Genomic DNA, 15,052 nt, shown 5'->3' with positions numbered 1-15,052 from the left:
GTCCAGGGGGTCTGATGCCCTCTTCTGGCCTCTGCAGATATATTCACTCATATGTGAATACCCAGATAAAAACACACCCATACATATAATTAGAAATAAAATAAATCTTTAAATAAATACAGAGTTGTTCTAACTTTTTAAAAAGGTGGGCATGCTGGAGGGGTGCTTGTGATTTCGGGGAGGGAAGGCAGGCAGGTCCCCAGAGCTCTCCCACCAGCCAGCCTGGCCTACTTGACAAGTTCAGGCCAGTGAGAGACCCTGTCTCAAAAAAGTAGGCTGCTTCTGAGGAAGGGCAACAGAGGATGACCTCTGGATTCCACATTTACAGAGACACAGATTTGCATACAAAAGCAAACTCCTAATTAGGAGAGAAAGAGACAGAGATCCCTATGAGGCAATTAGGGAAATATCTTTTCCATAGGCTGTTTTCCAAAGCAGTGAGAAGGTGTCTTTGCAGTGTGCATGTTCTGAAAGAGGAAAACAAAAAATGGGTGGTACCTGGATGGTGGAGACTTGGAGGCAGGGTGGCCCCAGGCTGCCCTAGTACCCTGAGCAGTAAATTCTTGCTCCTGCCTAAGGCACTGCATTCTCTGGCTGCCTGAAGGCCTAAGTTCTTCCTGCAGTTTCAGAAAAAGCTTAGCCACGCTCGATAGGCTCACACTGGTGGCTGCTGGATCCAGTACCTAGATGGCCGTGTTGAGTGCAGGTGAGAGAAGCCCCAGCAGCTGGTGCTGCTTACACAATCAGCCCACCCTCTCCCTGATTGGTAACGCTTGCTTCATGGGGCAGGTGAGGTGATCAGGGCTTTATCTTCTCCACTGTTCCCTGGAGCAATCGCTCAACCAAGCCATCCCTGGCCCACCTGCAGTAAAAGATGTGTTGCAAGTGAAGCGTGCCAGAGCCCTGGGAACGGAAGCCCGAGCATTAACAAGGATGGAAGAGGAGAGGAAGGGCACACCTGGGTGGGGCTGGATGGAGCAGACTGGGGCCAGCATGTTATACACAGATGAAAAGCAGCAGGGCTATGGGGCGGCTCCCATCCTGTTTGTATTAGAGGGCGCTGGCTGGATGAAAGGCAAGATGTGACAGGTGCACCATTAATTAAAAGCCAGTGACCATTCCTCTTGGACAGCTTGGGGCCCTGCTTGGGTCTACTCTGGCCACTGAAACTCCAAGCCAGGCCAGGAGAAAACACTCCCTGACAGAACAAAATCTGGCAGAACAAAATCTGAAGTGAGAGCACTCTGATTAAAAACCAAAAAACAAAAACCAAACTCTGTGTGGTGGTGGGGGTGGGCTGCTGCTGCTGCTGGTGGTGTGTGTATGTGTGTTTACTGGCATGTGCATGCTATGGTAGTGTGTGTGTGTGTGTGTGTGTGTGTGTGTGTGTGTGTGTGTGTGTGTGTGTGACTGCAGGCATATGCCTGTCATGGGCGTCTACATGGAATTAAAAGGATAGCCTCTGGTGTTGGTCCTTGCTTTCTCCCTTGATTGAGACAAAGCACTGTGCACTCCAGAGATTCTGTGCTCTCTGCCTTCCATCTTGTCATAGGAGTGCTGGGGTTACAGACAAACATTAGTGCACTTGGCTTTACAGGAGGGATAGGGATCTGAACTCAGCGCCTCATTGCTGCTAGGCAATGACTTTACCCATTGAGCCATCTTCCCAGTCCAGGATCACCCTCTTTGAGTGACACTCTCTCTGAAAAAGATTTTGACAAAGTAGAGAGACTGAACTGCTAAGATTTGATTTCTGGGTGTAGGTCGCTCTGGCCTGCAGGGAGGTGTAGGTAAAAATTGAAAAGAAAAAGAACCCTGGGTGTGGGGGTGGGGGGGCAGTCATCGTGTGAATGGCATAAATCCACCATGTCAATCATTCTCTGGTTATACCAGCGACTCCTGAAATGCAGTAACTACTGTTCAAGCATTCATTCAACAAATGATCAAGCAGCACCAATCACCTGCCTAGAGCCATGTGTGACCTGACCAAGCCCTGCCCTGATTACAAACAAATTCTCGGTGGCCAGAAGCCTCATGGGAAAACAAAGCCAGGGAGGAGATAGAGGATGTGGCATCAAAAGGCAGCTGGCTGGTGCAGAGCTTCCCAAGTCTGCAAAGGGACAAGATGAGCATGTGCCTGAAGTGAGGGAGTAGTCAAAAATGTGTGCGAGAGAGAGAGAGAGAGAGAGAGAGAGAGAGAGAGAGAGAGAGAGAGAGAGAGAGAGAGAGAGACTTGGGCCAGGATATCCAGAACATTCGGAAAACTTTAAATTTGTTATAAAATTCACAGACTACTTATTAGAGCAGGGACATGGAGTGGCTGTTTATGTCCTAAAGTAGTTAGCCCAGTGACGACTCCAGAGACACAGTGTGAGGCAGGAACCCACTGGAGATAAGGGTGGCTGAGACCAAGGGAGAGAGTTTGGACAGGTGTGCGAAGGTGAACATGTCTGGGTGCCTGTGCTCGGGGAGGCAGGAAGTCCTGAGACTTCAAAACAGCTTGGGGGTGGGGTACACACACACATGCTCCTGGGTATTCTTCAGTGGCAAATGCCTGTCAGCCATCCCTGAATTTTATATCCCCCCCATGGTGACTTACTAATTGTAACCCCTAAGTTAAGCATGTTTGAAAGTACAACAGGGATTTTCAGCCACCGTGCCTGTTTAAAATACTAGATATTAAGGAGAGACATGAAGAGAAGAATGTGGAGCCAGGGAGCTGGCTCAGCAGGTAAGATGCTTGCCATACAAACATGAAGACGTTAGCTTGATTCCCCAGCTCCCACATATAAAAGCTAGGTGCTGCAGTGTGCTTATAATCCCAGTACTGCCATAAGGGGGGGGCGGATCCGTGTAGCTCATTGGCCAGTTAGAGTAGCAGGCTCTGAGAGCTCTAGATTCAGTGAGAGCCTGTCTCAAATAAGATGGGGAGTGAGTGAAGGAGAAGCTTGATGTTAGGCTCTGGCCTACAGATGCACACGGAAGAAAGGAAGAAGGAAGGGAGTGGGTGTGGACCTGTTCCTTAGAAACAAAAGAGTAGGACCAGAGTGGTGGTCCATATATATAGTCCCAGCACTTGGGAGGCTGAGGCAAGAAGATTGAAAGTTGGGGGGGGGTCAGCCTATGCTAAATAAAAAGGCCTTGTCATGAAAGAAGAAGGGGAGTGGGAAGGGAGGAGGGGAGGAGGAGAAGGAGGAGGAGGAGGAGGAGAAGGAAGAGAGCCAGCTGAGACCAGCACACCCAAGCTCATAGGTAGGTGCTTGTGTATGGCTGTAGACCTTGCTAACATGTAGGATCTGAGTTAGTAGCTTTGCTGGGACTACATTCTGCATTGTCTGTAACAACTGAGTGATAGCCATGCTCTGGGCCAGTGGTCAAACTTACGAGCAACTCCCTAAGCTGGAGCTCACATTCTCAGGCCCTTAGGAGGTGTGCTCAGAGTGAGGTTAGGGAGTGCATACAGTGGAGTAAGGAGACTGAAAAAAAACGTAATCTTGTAATATTTTTCCCTCACCTTGCTCTCATGCCCTGGGGAATTTGCCCTCATTCCAACTCTGTTGGGAGTTTGGAAACAGAATTTGTTAACACAGATGGTCTTTCTGAAATGTTTTCCAGGGGGCTCAAATCTAAACTCTGCCCCTGCATGGGAGACTGGGGATGTGGACTAGAGCTGAGCAGATGTGGACATGACACTCTGCTGCCCCTGCATGGGAGGTGGGGATGTGGTCCAGAGCTGAGCAGATGTGGACCCCTGCATGGGAGGTGGGATGTTGTCTAGAGCTGAGCAGATATGGACCCCTGCATGGGAGGTGGGATGTTGTCTAGAGATGAGCAGATGCGCAGCTGACACAGTGCTGAGGATAAGTACAATGCACAGTCATCTTATTTCTTACTCTGACTTCTTACAATGTTTGAGACAGAGTCTTGAATACCCCCCAAGCTAGCCTGGAATTTGTGGCTATTCCCCTGCCTCCACTTCATGGAGTGATAAGATTACAGGCAATATGCAAGACAGCTGACTCCAACATCTTACTTGAAACCACCTGATTTTCCACGTTGCTTGGACCAATCCGTAGACAGGAATAGCTGTTCCCTGTGAACTTAATGAAGACAAGCAAGCTCCTGAGGCAGAAGCTGGTAGAGCTCTGTGAGTTCAAGGACAAGCCGGTCTACACAGCAATTTCCAAGCCAATCTATCTGGAAGGGATGAAGAGAGGGTGGGAGGAGTAAACAGTAAGCAATTTCAAAGTCTTCTGAGCCTTTTCATTTCAATTCACAAAGGAATCGACAGACAGAGTCATGACCTTTATCCTGGAGAGTGAAGCTCTCAGTACTTCTGAGATGAAGGTTAAAACATCCATAGTCACCCAGAGGATCTAGCCAGTAGAAAGAGCTGCAGATGCCATGTTGTCTCTGGTTTGGCCATGTACTTAGAAACTTGCCTTGCACAAAATTCTAGTGTCTGAGGTTCACCCTCATCCTACTTGAAAACATTTGTTCTCAAATAAATGGCATGACTTTATAAAATACTTGTGAGAATACCACTTTCCAATTGACTTTCATTTCACAATTTTATGGTAAAAGTATTCTTCAGGGAGCTGGAGAGATGGCTCAGCAGTTAAGAGCACTGCCTGCTCTTCCAGAGGACCCAGGTTCAATGCCCAGCACTCACATGGGGTCTGATACCCTCTCCTGGCCTCCACTGGCATGTCATGCATGTGGTGCTGGGCATACTTGCAGGCAAAGCACCCACCCAGACATAAAATACTATTAAAAGTATTTTTAAAAGGTATTCTCCAAATAGATTCAGCCAAAAGCTTTGTCAGCAATGGAGACATGCTGAGGAAGTAAAGAAAACACTGGACAGACCCCAGTCTCCTCTATCCATCCTGGACACCATCCATTGCTACTTTCCCCTAGGCAGTGTCCATTACCAACCACTGAATTCCTATTGTACAAACTCAGTTCTCTTCCTGAAGGAAGAGATGCGGTACCAGATTTGGCCAGTAGGTGCTGCTGTCCAACATCCAATAGAATGAGTGGGGTTAAAGTTTGCCTAGAGTACTGGTTGTCTAGTTTTCTGAGTGTTCAGCAGGACACAAATATCTTTCAGGGGCGCTGCCAATCATAAGCATTTGCTTTTCATGCTTTCTAGGAATCTATGATTTTTAGCAAGTTCCAAAACTTTAGTCTGTGACAATATTCTCATGTTTATATAATTTATCTACCCACACAACCTGGACAATGGAGCTTATCCATGCAACAGACAGAGAGCAACTTTGGGTATGCAGTAGTCTCTAAAGACAGCCAAGAGCTCTTTCTAATAGTCAGGATCCAGTCTTATAATCTTTGGTCTGCAAAGGTATTGTGGTGATTTGAATAAAAATGGTCATCCTATTTTAAATATTTTAAATGCTTGGTCACCAATTAGTGGAACTGTTTGAGGAGGATTAGAAGGATTAGGAGGTGTGGCCTTGTTGGAGGAAGTGTGTCACTGGGGGTTGGCTTTGAGGTTTCAAAGGCTTATGCCAAGCCCATCCCTTCCCTCCTATCCCTTCTCCTCCCCTTCCCTCTTCTTTCCGCCCCTCCCCTCCTTTGGTCTCCCCCACCCACCCCAGGCCTCTGTGATTGTAGATCAGTGTGTAAAGCTCTCAGCTACTGCTCCAGCACCATGTCTGTCTGCTCCCCACCACGATGATAATGAACTAAGCCTTTGAAACTGTAATCCAGCCCCCAGTTAAATGCTTTTCTTTAGAAGAGCTGCCTTGGTCACAGTGTTCTTCACAGCAACAGAATAGTAACTAAGGTAGATAATTTCTGGTGACAGGTATCTCTTAGTACTTATGCTTTTGTGTGTTTGCCCCATGAACTTAGACTAGCCTTGGACTTAGAACAAATGGGCTGTATGGAAATGATGCCTGCCGGCTTCTCAGACAGGTTAGGACATCCTGAAGGCTCGCTCTTGCTCAGGGCAAGTTGTGTGCTAAGGACAGCATCTGTTACGCACCATGGCAGGGCTCAGTAGTGCAGGCCTGTAACCCCAGTCACCCCAGAGCTGAAGCAGAAGAATTTCAAGTTTGTGGCTAGCCTGGACTACAGAAAATGCTTATCATCAGAAAATGTCTGTCATTACAAAATATCTGCCTTAGTTACTATTCTATTGCTGTGAAGATACACCATAATTAAAGCAACTCTTTTTTTGTTAAAAATCCATACATTTCTTTTTTAAAATTTTATTTATTTTTTTATTACATATATAGGGTTCTGCTTGCCTATACAGCTGCATGCTAGAAGAGGGCACCAGGCCTCATTATAGATGGTTGTGAGCCACCATGTGGTTGCTGGGAATTGAACTCAGGACCTCTGTAAGAGCAGCCAGTGCTCTTAACCTCTGAGCTATCTCTCTAGCCCCCCAAAGCAACTCTCACAAAGGAAAACATTTAACTGGGGCCTGCTTAGAGTTTCAAGGTTAGCCTGGTTAGAGTAGTAAGGCCCTTGCCTCAAAACAAAAAGAAAATAAAATGTAATGTAAAAATAAGCCTGGAGTAGTGGCACACACCTGTAACTTCAGAAGTCAAGATGCAGAGGCAGGAGGATCTTGCCTGGAGTTTCTGGTCAGCGTGACTACATAGATGAAGTCCAGACTAGCATGGACTTCAAAGTGAGACCTGTCTCAACACTAACAAATAGTAACTAAACAAGATCATTGGATTGTAATTAATGACAGCAATGGTAATCAAAAGAAGACTTTGAATGTAACTTAGTGGTAGAGCACATTCCTAGCATGTGTGAGGTCATGGTTTTAATCCTCAGGCCCGTTGTATTTGTGTGTGTGCAGGCACACGTGTGTGCATGCATGTGCAGGCCATAGGTTGACACCAGGTGCCTTCCACAATTACTGTCCACCTTTATTTTTTGAGACATGGTCTCTCCCTGAATCCAGAGCTCACTCACAGATTTGGTAGTATTGGCTGGTCAGTGAACTAAGTGATCTCCTGCCTCGGCTCTAATCAGTACGGCAATGGGGTTAGACATTAGACACACACACTACGGCACCCAGATTTTCATGTGGCTGCTGGGGACCCAAACTCAGGTCCTGGTTACACAGCAGGTACTGTACTGACTGAGCCATCCCTCCACCTCTCTGCATGCAATTTAATTACAAGGAAGCAGAGGTCAAGCCTACATCCTGGGCCTGAGGTCTTACCATGTATCTCTGCATCCAGAAAGATTCATCTGTGCTCTGTAAAATCAAAGCAAAACAGCTCTGTTGAGCATACCCTGAGCTCCTTGGGCAAGGCTCACAGCAGACCCGGCCTTGCTGGAGGCAGTTCAGCTCTCTTGGATTATTTATAAGTTAGGTTCAGTGCAGCCCATCTAAGCAATCTAAGCTCTCCTTCAAGGCCTGGCAGTCAGCCAGGGATGCACTCAGCCTGCCCTGCATACCCAGCCGTGATTGCAGTGGTGGGAGAAGACAAGGAACCCTCTTTCCTTTTGAAGAAACTGTTTTCCTTCAGCATTACTCTGTCAAACTGTGCCCAGCACTCACGTGCCTGAAAATCTGGGGCACAAAGGAATGTTTCAATGGGAAACCCTTCAAGCCAGCAGCTTCTGACTACTAACTAATGTCTCTCATGCTCACTAGTGCTGTCAGCGGCACCTGGCAGTTTCTAAGTTCTATGCATAGCTGATGTGGATTATTTTCACTGGTGCCTCCCTCCTCCTCCCCTTCCCCCTCCCTCTCCTCTTTCCCCCCTCCCTTCACCCCTTCCCCCCTCCTTCTTTTGACAGGATCTCATGTAGTCCAGGGTGGCCTCAAGTTCGATACCTACTGGAGGATGACTCTTATCTAGACCTACCCTGGAGGAAATGAGGAGTAAGAAGCTGAGCTGGAGAGATGGCCCAGCAATTAGGAACACCTTTTGCTCTTGCAAAGGATCTGTGTTTGATTCCCCTGGGCACCCAGCACCCAACACCCACGTGGTTGCTTCAAATCATCTGTATCTTTAGTTCTGGAGGATTAGACACTCTTCTGACCTTTGACCCACATGACCAGGCATATACATAATGAACATATAAACATGCAGGTAAAGCACTCAAACACATAAAATAAAATATAAAATATAAATAAATCTAAAACATTTTTTCCTTAAAAAAGAAATTGTAGGGCGTGCTAGAGGCGCTTGCTGTGCAAGTATGAGGACCTGAACTCCATTCCCAAACCCCATGTGAAAAGCCGGGCACTGTGGAAATACTTGTAATTCCAATGCTGGGGGGCAGAGACAGGCAGATCCCCAGGCTCACTAGACAGCCATTCTAGCCTATTCGGTGAGTTCCAGACTAGACAAGGTCTCAGAAAAGGATGGCTGGCTCTTCGGGAATGACATCAGAGGCCACCTTCTGCATGTACACCACAACCCCCACCCTCACTATAGGACTGTTTTGTTCTGGGGCCAGGACTTGGACCAGACAGTGATCTAAGGTGACACTGTTGAAGCAGAGTCTGTCTCAGAAAGGCCGCTCTGTTGGTGAGGAGAGAGAAAAGCAGGTGAGGAGCCCTGCTCCTATGTGGCTGAGGCACTCAAAATTCTTGGCCTTGTTTCCCCTGCATCCACATCTTGAGTGAAGGAAAAAAGGAGCTGTATCGGCACTGGGCTCTCAGGCAGAGAAGGCTGGATCTACAGCTGCAGTCCAGCATCAAGCCAGAGGGTTAGTGTCAAAGGCTTTCCCCTAGCCTCAGGCGAGGAGGAGGGATGAGTCATGCCTTCCTACTGAGGAGAAGAATGTAACCAAATGCCTCCTTCACCACTGAGTCAGGACTCGGAAGTGCCACTTTTAGAAGTCTCTGGAGGCTTAGAGCTGGTGAATCAGAATATCCAGTACTGAGCTAGACTTTACCAAAGCCTGAAATCCAAGAGCAGAGCCTGGCACACGGAGCACACACAATAGACAGGCACTGCCTACACAGCCCCCTGGGCCTGTAGACCTACCTCCTTCAAGGAGACTTAACCCTATGGAATTAAAGTGTGCTGCACTCCCTGGAAAGTGTGCAGGGGACTGGGCTCAGGCTACATTGGAGAATGTAGTGATGGGGCCCAGGCTGCAGTAAGTGGTACATGATGTGACATTGCCTTAAGTTGTCACCACATCACCTGTTCAGTGTAACTCAGGGATCTCTGAAAACAACAGCAACTTCTCACACTTGCTTGCAGCAGGAGTATGCTGGTAGCATTCCTAGGAAACTAGCTTAGAATATGTGGCTGATCCTCACAAGGGTCTGGGTAGAGGAATGGTTAGCCTGCTCTTGTCTGTCTGTCTGTCTGTCTGTCTGTCTGTCTCTCTCTCTCTCTCTCTCTCTCTCTCTCTCTGTGTGTGTGTGTGTGTGTGTGTGTGTGTGTGTGTGTGTGTGTGTGTGTGTTTCTCTGTCTCTCAGCATCTCTGTTGAGCATATAACCAACCATGGCCACTTGTGCCCAGCCCAAGAGTTAAGGTTAGAAAATTTCTGGGGTGGGACTGGTCAGGGTGCTGTGCTTGGCTGGTTACACAGAGGCATGGTGCCTGCGCTTCTGAAGAGGAGACCCTACAGGGACTGACAGATTCTGGAGAGAGGCTGAGAATAAAGGAATGTGTCAAAGAGGGTGACTGCTGAACGAAAGCTGGGCCTCTGTGGAGAGGCCCAGTCAACCCTTCCTGGAATCTGTAATTCCCCTTAGGACTTGAGGCAGAAGAGCCTGACTGTCTGTACAAGGTCCCCATCCTGACTCTTAAATTAATTAAGAGCCAGAATTTCATGTAGCCTGGTCTCTCTATGTTGCCGAGGATGGATTTGAGCTTCTAATCCTCCCGTGTCTACTTCCCATGTGCTGGAATTACAAGTGTGCACTACCGTGCCTGGTTTGTGCAATGCTGGAGATAGAATCCAGGGCCTCTGTGAATGCTACTCCAGCATTTTACCAACTCACCCACATCTCTGGTCCCTATATGGGCTTTTAAAGCTGTCTTTAAGTCCTTTTCAAATACCTAGCAGGTAGGTTTTATTTCCCTGTCTGCAGAGAGGCCAAGTGACACAGTTAAGATGACAATGACTGGGCCTGGGAAGTGGCCTGTGTATGTTGTGTGATGTGTGACTTATCCAGGCCTGCTCAGTGATCTGTGGCTCGCCAAGCAAGTATCCAAACTTCCCTATCCTCTGTGGAGTGAACAGTGCCACTGACTCCTGTCTCACTGCAACCTGTGGCCATCCTGACTGAGGGGCTGCCCAACAACCTGGGCCACATGGAAGGATGGCACCCTGGCCTTATCCAGGAAGAGCACAGAGCTCCTGAGGACTGGCCCGTTGTACCTGGGCAAGGTTGTGTGCCACTTCTCAGTTTGGAACCCAGAAAAGGGACACACGCTGCATTTGTAACATCCATTAGGCTGCCAGCACCCTGCTCCCCAAATGCTTTCTTGTCCACGCCCTGGTGAAAGTGAAGAGTAGATTTGACCACAGTGCAGTTGTTACTAGAGTTGTGTGGGCCCTACTAGCTCCAACAAGCCATATGCAACTTACTGTTTTCAATAGTAGAATTAAACAGATAAGTACTATTCAAAAGCAGAGAAAGGGTTGTTCAATGTGGCCACTTTGGGAAGAGGGACAGAGGATCTTGACATGAGGTTTAGATTTAACTGCAAGATGTTTGCACAACTAAGCAGCCTTGGTTGAGGTAAGTTCCTGCCCATCACTGGCCACCATTGCCTGGGCTCTAGTCTGTCATACAAAGTGGTCTGATAGACTATCAACACAATACAAAATCTCTTTTCTGGGATTGAGCTTCCTTCTGGCTGGCACCAGTTTTTAATTGTTTCCTTCTAGCATCATTGGGTTCCTTGGGAAATTCTGATTTGGGGCATCCATTGTTTCAATAGTCAAGAGTCAAGTTGAAGGACATAGGTCTGTCTTTGGCATGTGCTCCTCCTTCTGGATGATTATACAACCACAGCAGGTGTAGGGCCCTGGAGTACAGGGAGATGATTGTCCCAGCAGTGGCAACTACCTCCAGCCCCCTTGGGCAGATGGCTTCTACTTTGCCTGAATTCATTGTGCTCAGCTAGGAGTATGGCCTTGGGCAATGGGTACGGTGTTAACAGTGGCTTATATGCAGCAAGGCAAGGGGATTCTGCTCTGCAACTGGGCTAGGACAAACCAAGGCTCCTGAAAGAAGCATTCACAACTGGGCCAGCTGTCATGGATGAAAGAGAAAGCATGGTGTAAAAAAGTGAGACACTCTCCTCCTGAAAATAACAACAGCAGCAACATCAACAACAACAACAACAACAAAAAACCGGAAGATGTTCCATTTCTGAATAAACACCCTAAAGAATTAAAAGCTGGGGCCCTAAAGATACCTGTTTATCCCTGTTCATAACAATGTATTCATACCAGCCAAGAGATGAAGGCTGGCCAAGCATCCATGAGGGATGAATAAGCACAATGGGTTGGTTCACACACAATGTAATGTAGTATTATTCAGCTTTAAAGGTAGCAAGGATAGGCTGGGGAAATGGCTTAGCATGTATGAACTCTTGATATACAAGCATGAAGACCTGAGTTCAAATCCCAGAAACCCATTTTAAAAGCTGGGTATGGTAACACATGATTCTATAACCCAGGGCTGTAGAGGGGCAGAAACAGGAGGATCACTGGGATTTGCTGGCTTCCAGCCTAGCTCCAGGTTCAGTGAGAGAGTTGTCTCAGGGGGTAAGACTAATAGAGCAGGGCAACCTGTGTCCATATATGCAAGGGCACATACACACACCACATATACATGCATGCAAATACACATACACCACATATACATGCAAATAAACAAAAAGTGAAAGATTTTAAAAATAGGAAGATGCCTATGTTGTAATGTGGATGAGCCTTGAGACATTTGCTGAGTATAATATTACACAAAGTCAGCTACACAAATGCCAGTGCTGTGGGAGTCCCCTTATGTGAAGGCCCTAGAGTAGTCAAATACATAGAGACAGGAAGTAGCAGAGCTCCAGTTTGGGAGCATGAAATGTTCTGCAGATAGATGGTGATGTTGGCTGCACAGCTGGGTAGCTGTGCTCACTAGCCCTAAATGTATGTGTGAAAATGGTCAAGGCAGAGGAAGGGGAGGGAAGCGAGAGGGAGGGAGGGAGAGACTCTATGGAGCCCTGAGCTATCTGAGTGGCAGCCCTCCCTACCCTGCCTCCCAGCATTAGGAGAGGTAGATTCAGGAGTTTAAGTTTGTCCTCAGCTACACCTGGAACTCAAGGCCATCCTGGGCTACATGACACGTCCCACCACAAAACAGGTAAGAGTCCTCCTCCCTCCACAAGACTGGGGATTCTTGAGCTACAGGGTTGTCTTGGGTGAGGACTTGCCAGTTTGTCCAACTTGGTCATTCATGCCAGGTCATGGAAGGATAAAAGCATGGGGCCATCTCTACTTGGGTGGTTCTCAACCTTCCCAATGCTGTGACCCTGTAACACCGTTCTTTATGTTGTGGTGACCCCAACCATAAAATTGTTTTCATTGCTATTTCATAATTTTGCTACTGTTATGGATCATAACGTAAATATTTTTGGAGATGGAGGTTTGCCAAAGGGGTTGAGACTCACAGGTTGAGAAACACTACTCTAGTGCAAAACCTCACAAAGGGATTGGGGCACAATGAGCCTGACAGCTCCCGCCTGGCTCTGCATTCAGCCAGAGCCCACTGTGACAGACGCATCGGTGGTACAAGCCGCCTTGCATTCCTCTGGGAGCCGGCATGGGGCTCAGTATCTACCCACCACTGACATCTGTGACCAGACCAAGCTCAAAAAATCCCCAGGCGCTTTCACGCCAGCTCCATATATATATATATATATATATATATATATATATATATATATATATATATATATATGCAGGAAAAATCAGAACTAAGTTGGCCAGTGAGTGATGGAATGAGGCTTCCTTCCCTTCGTCTCTCAGTCACCTGAGCACCTCGTGGGTGGAGGCTGTGTGGCTGGTGTGGTCCCGCTGAAGCACAGGGCAGGATCTGCCCGCGGTACACAGGACAAGTGTGTAATACGCGTGCATGTGGATGGGAGAGGAACCAACTCACCCCCATCTCCCACATCATGAGCTTAGCATCCCCTGGGGCTGAGCCACCTGTGCCCTAGCAAGCCTGTCTTCCGTGCCAAGAGAAGCCATGTCTTCATGTAGCATTCTTGCCATTCTTTCCCTGTTTGGCTCCTGTCTTTGTCTCCTCTGGTTTCCTGAATCTCAGGAGCTGGTTTCCCAGCCGTGCTGGGAAAGCTTTTCATTCGTCACTCTCTGCTGCAGCATCAGGGAGTGAAATCCTCCAGCGTCACTCCCCTCTCCGCTGCTGCTTCCGTTCACCCCTGCAAGTTAATCTCCAATCATCTCAAGCATGCAATCGTTTGCTTCCTGAGCCGGGCGCTCTCCTCCTCAGAGCTAACTTGTGCGTTTGAGGAGCAGCGAACAACTTAATTATGACAAGGCACAAAACAGCCTCATTTTTAAAAGTATGTTAGTACTGATCTCTTTTTCTCCTCATTCTATATTGTTTACTCGGCTGATTAGCTTTAACGAGCACCTGGAGAGTAATTTGGCAGAACGTTAGAGAATTCATGGCCCAGTAAATGGGAAAACGAATCTGTTGGCACTCGAGAGAGATTGCGCTCAGGTGGCCTCACTCCAGGAAACACACCTGACGCCTCACGCGTACAGAACCCAACACGGGTGTGCGTGGAAAAGCTGTGTGCGTCCAACAGGCAAGGCCAGCCTGTGGAGTTGCAGAGCCGCTGCTCTTGGGCCCGGTATGTTGGCAAGTGTGATAGTTAATACTGACTGTTAACTTGGCACAATCTAGAATCAACTCTGGACACATCAGTATGTGAGGAGGGAATTTCTAGACTGGGTCAGCTGAGATGCGAATTCCACCCTAAATGTGGCTACAGCCCCTCTTCCATGGGCTGAGGTCCCATACCGAGTAAAAAGGAGACAGTGAGCCTAGTGCCACCATTCGTCTTTGCTTCCTGACTGTGGTGTGAGCCACCTCAAGCGTCTCCCTCCCGTCCTTCCCCACCATCACAGACGACCCCCAAACTCTGAGCCATAATACATCCTTTCTTCTGAAGTTGCTTCTGTCAATTGCTGGGCTTGGGCGTGTGAGGACAAGAGAGTAGACTCTCTTTGTTGGTTCTCCCAATGAATATATGATAGAAGTGGGGAGCTGAGACAAGACAGAGAAGGAGAGGAGAAGTGAGGTGTGTCTTCCGAAGCAAATACTACCAGCCTGTGGTCTGCGTCTACAAGGCTCCAGCACTTCCTGGCTCCATGTGTGGGTCTCAATGTCACATAAGTCATTCAACTAACATGTAGTCCCTGTGTAACATGAAAAATAATAGACCCAGAGATATTGGGGTTCAAGCTTCAAGCTAAAGATCAGAGGAGCAAAGCAGCCAAATCACTAGCTCTTACCTCTACCTCAGCTGAAACGGCAAGGGCAATCCTGTCACCACAAATCCTCAGAGGCAAAAGCTCTCAATTCCTGTCACCTCCTCCTTATATTCCTTTTTCTGCCCAGATATATCCTCCTGTCTCCACCTCCCTCGTGCTGGGATTAAAGGCACATGATCCCAGGTGCTGAGGTCACCTTTGTGTGAGCTGGATTCTTTTAGGACTGGATAAATTTTGTGTAGTCAGTGTGGCCTTGAACTAACAGAGCTCCATCTACCTCTTAATCCTGAGTCCTGTGTTAAAGGTATGTGCCTGGCTACTACGGGTGACTACTACGGCTTCTTTGCTATTTTGATCTCCAGTGGCTTTAATAAATCATAAACAATATATCACCACATCTCTGGCCAGCCCTCCTGCCTCCAGAAGGTTGCTAAGGGTAGAGTAAATGTTTAAGGAGGGGCACACTTGACAGAGCCTGGGGAGATAGCAGGAGGGAGGGGCAAGTGTCAGGAAGGGAAGCTGACCCAAACTTGTCATGCCTCATTCCTCAGACTCTAGAGTGCTGAG

The sequence above is a fragment of the Cricetulus griseus genome, chromosome 3 (assembly GCF_003668045.3).
Source record: "Cricetulus griseus strain 17A/GY chromosome 3, alternate assembly CriGri-PICRH-1.0, whole genome shotgun sequence".
Classification (NCBI taxonomy): domain Eukaryota; kingdom Metazoa; phylum Chordata; class Mammalia; order Rodentia; family Cricetidae; genus Cricetulus; species Cricetulus griseus.
This window is presented reverse-complemented; position numbering follows the sequence as displayed.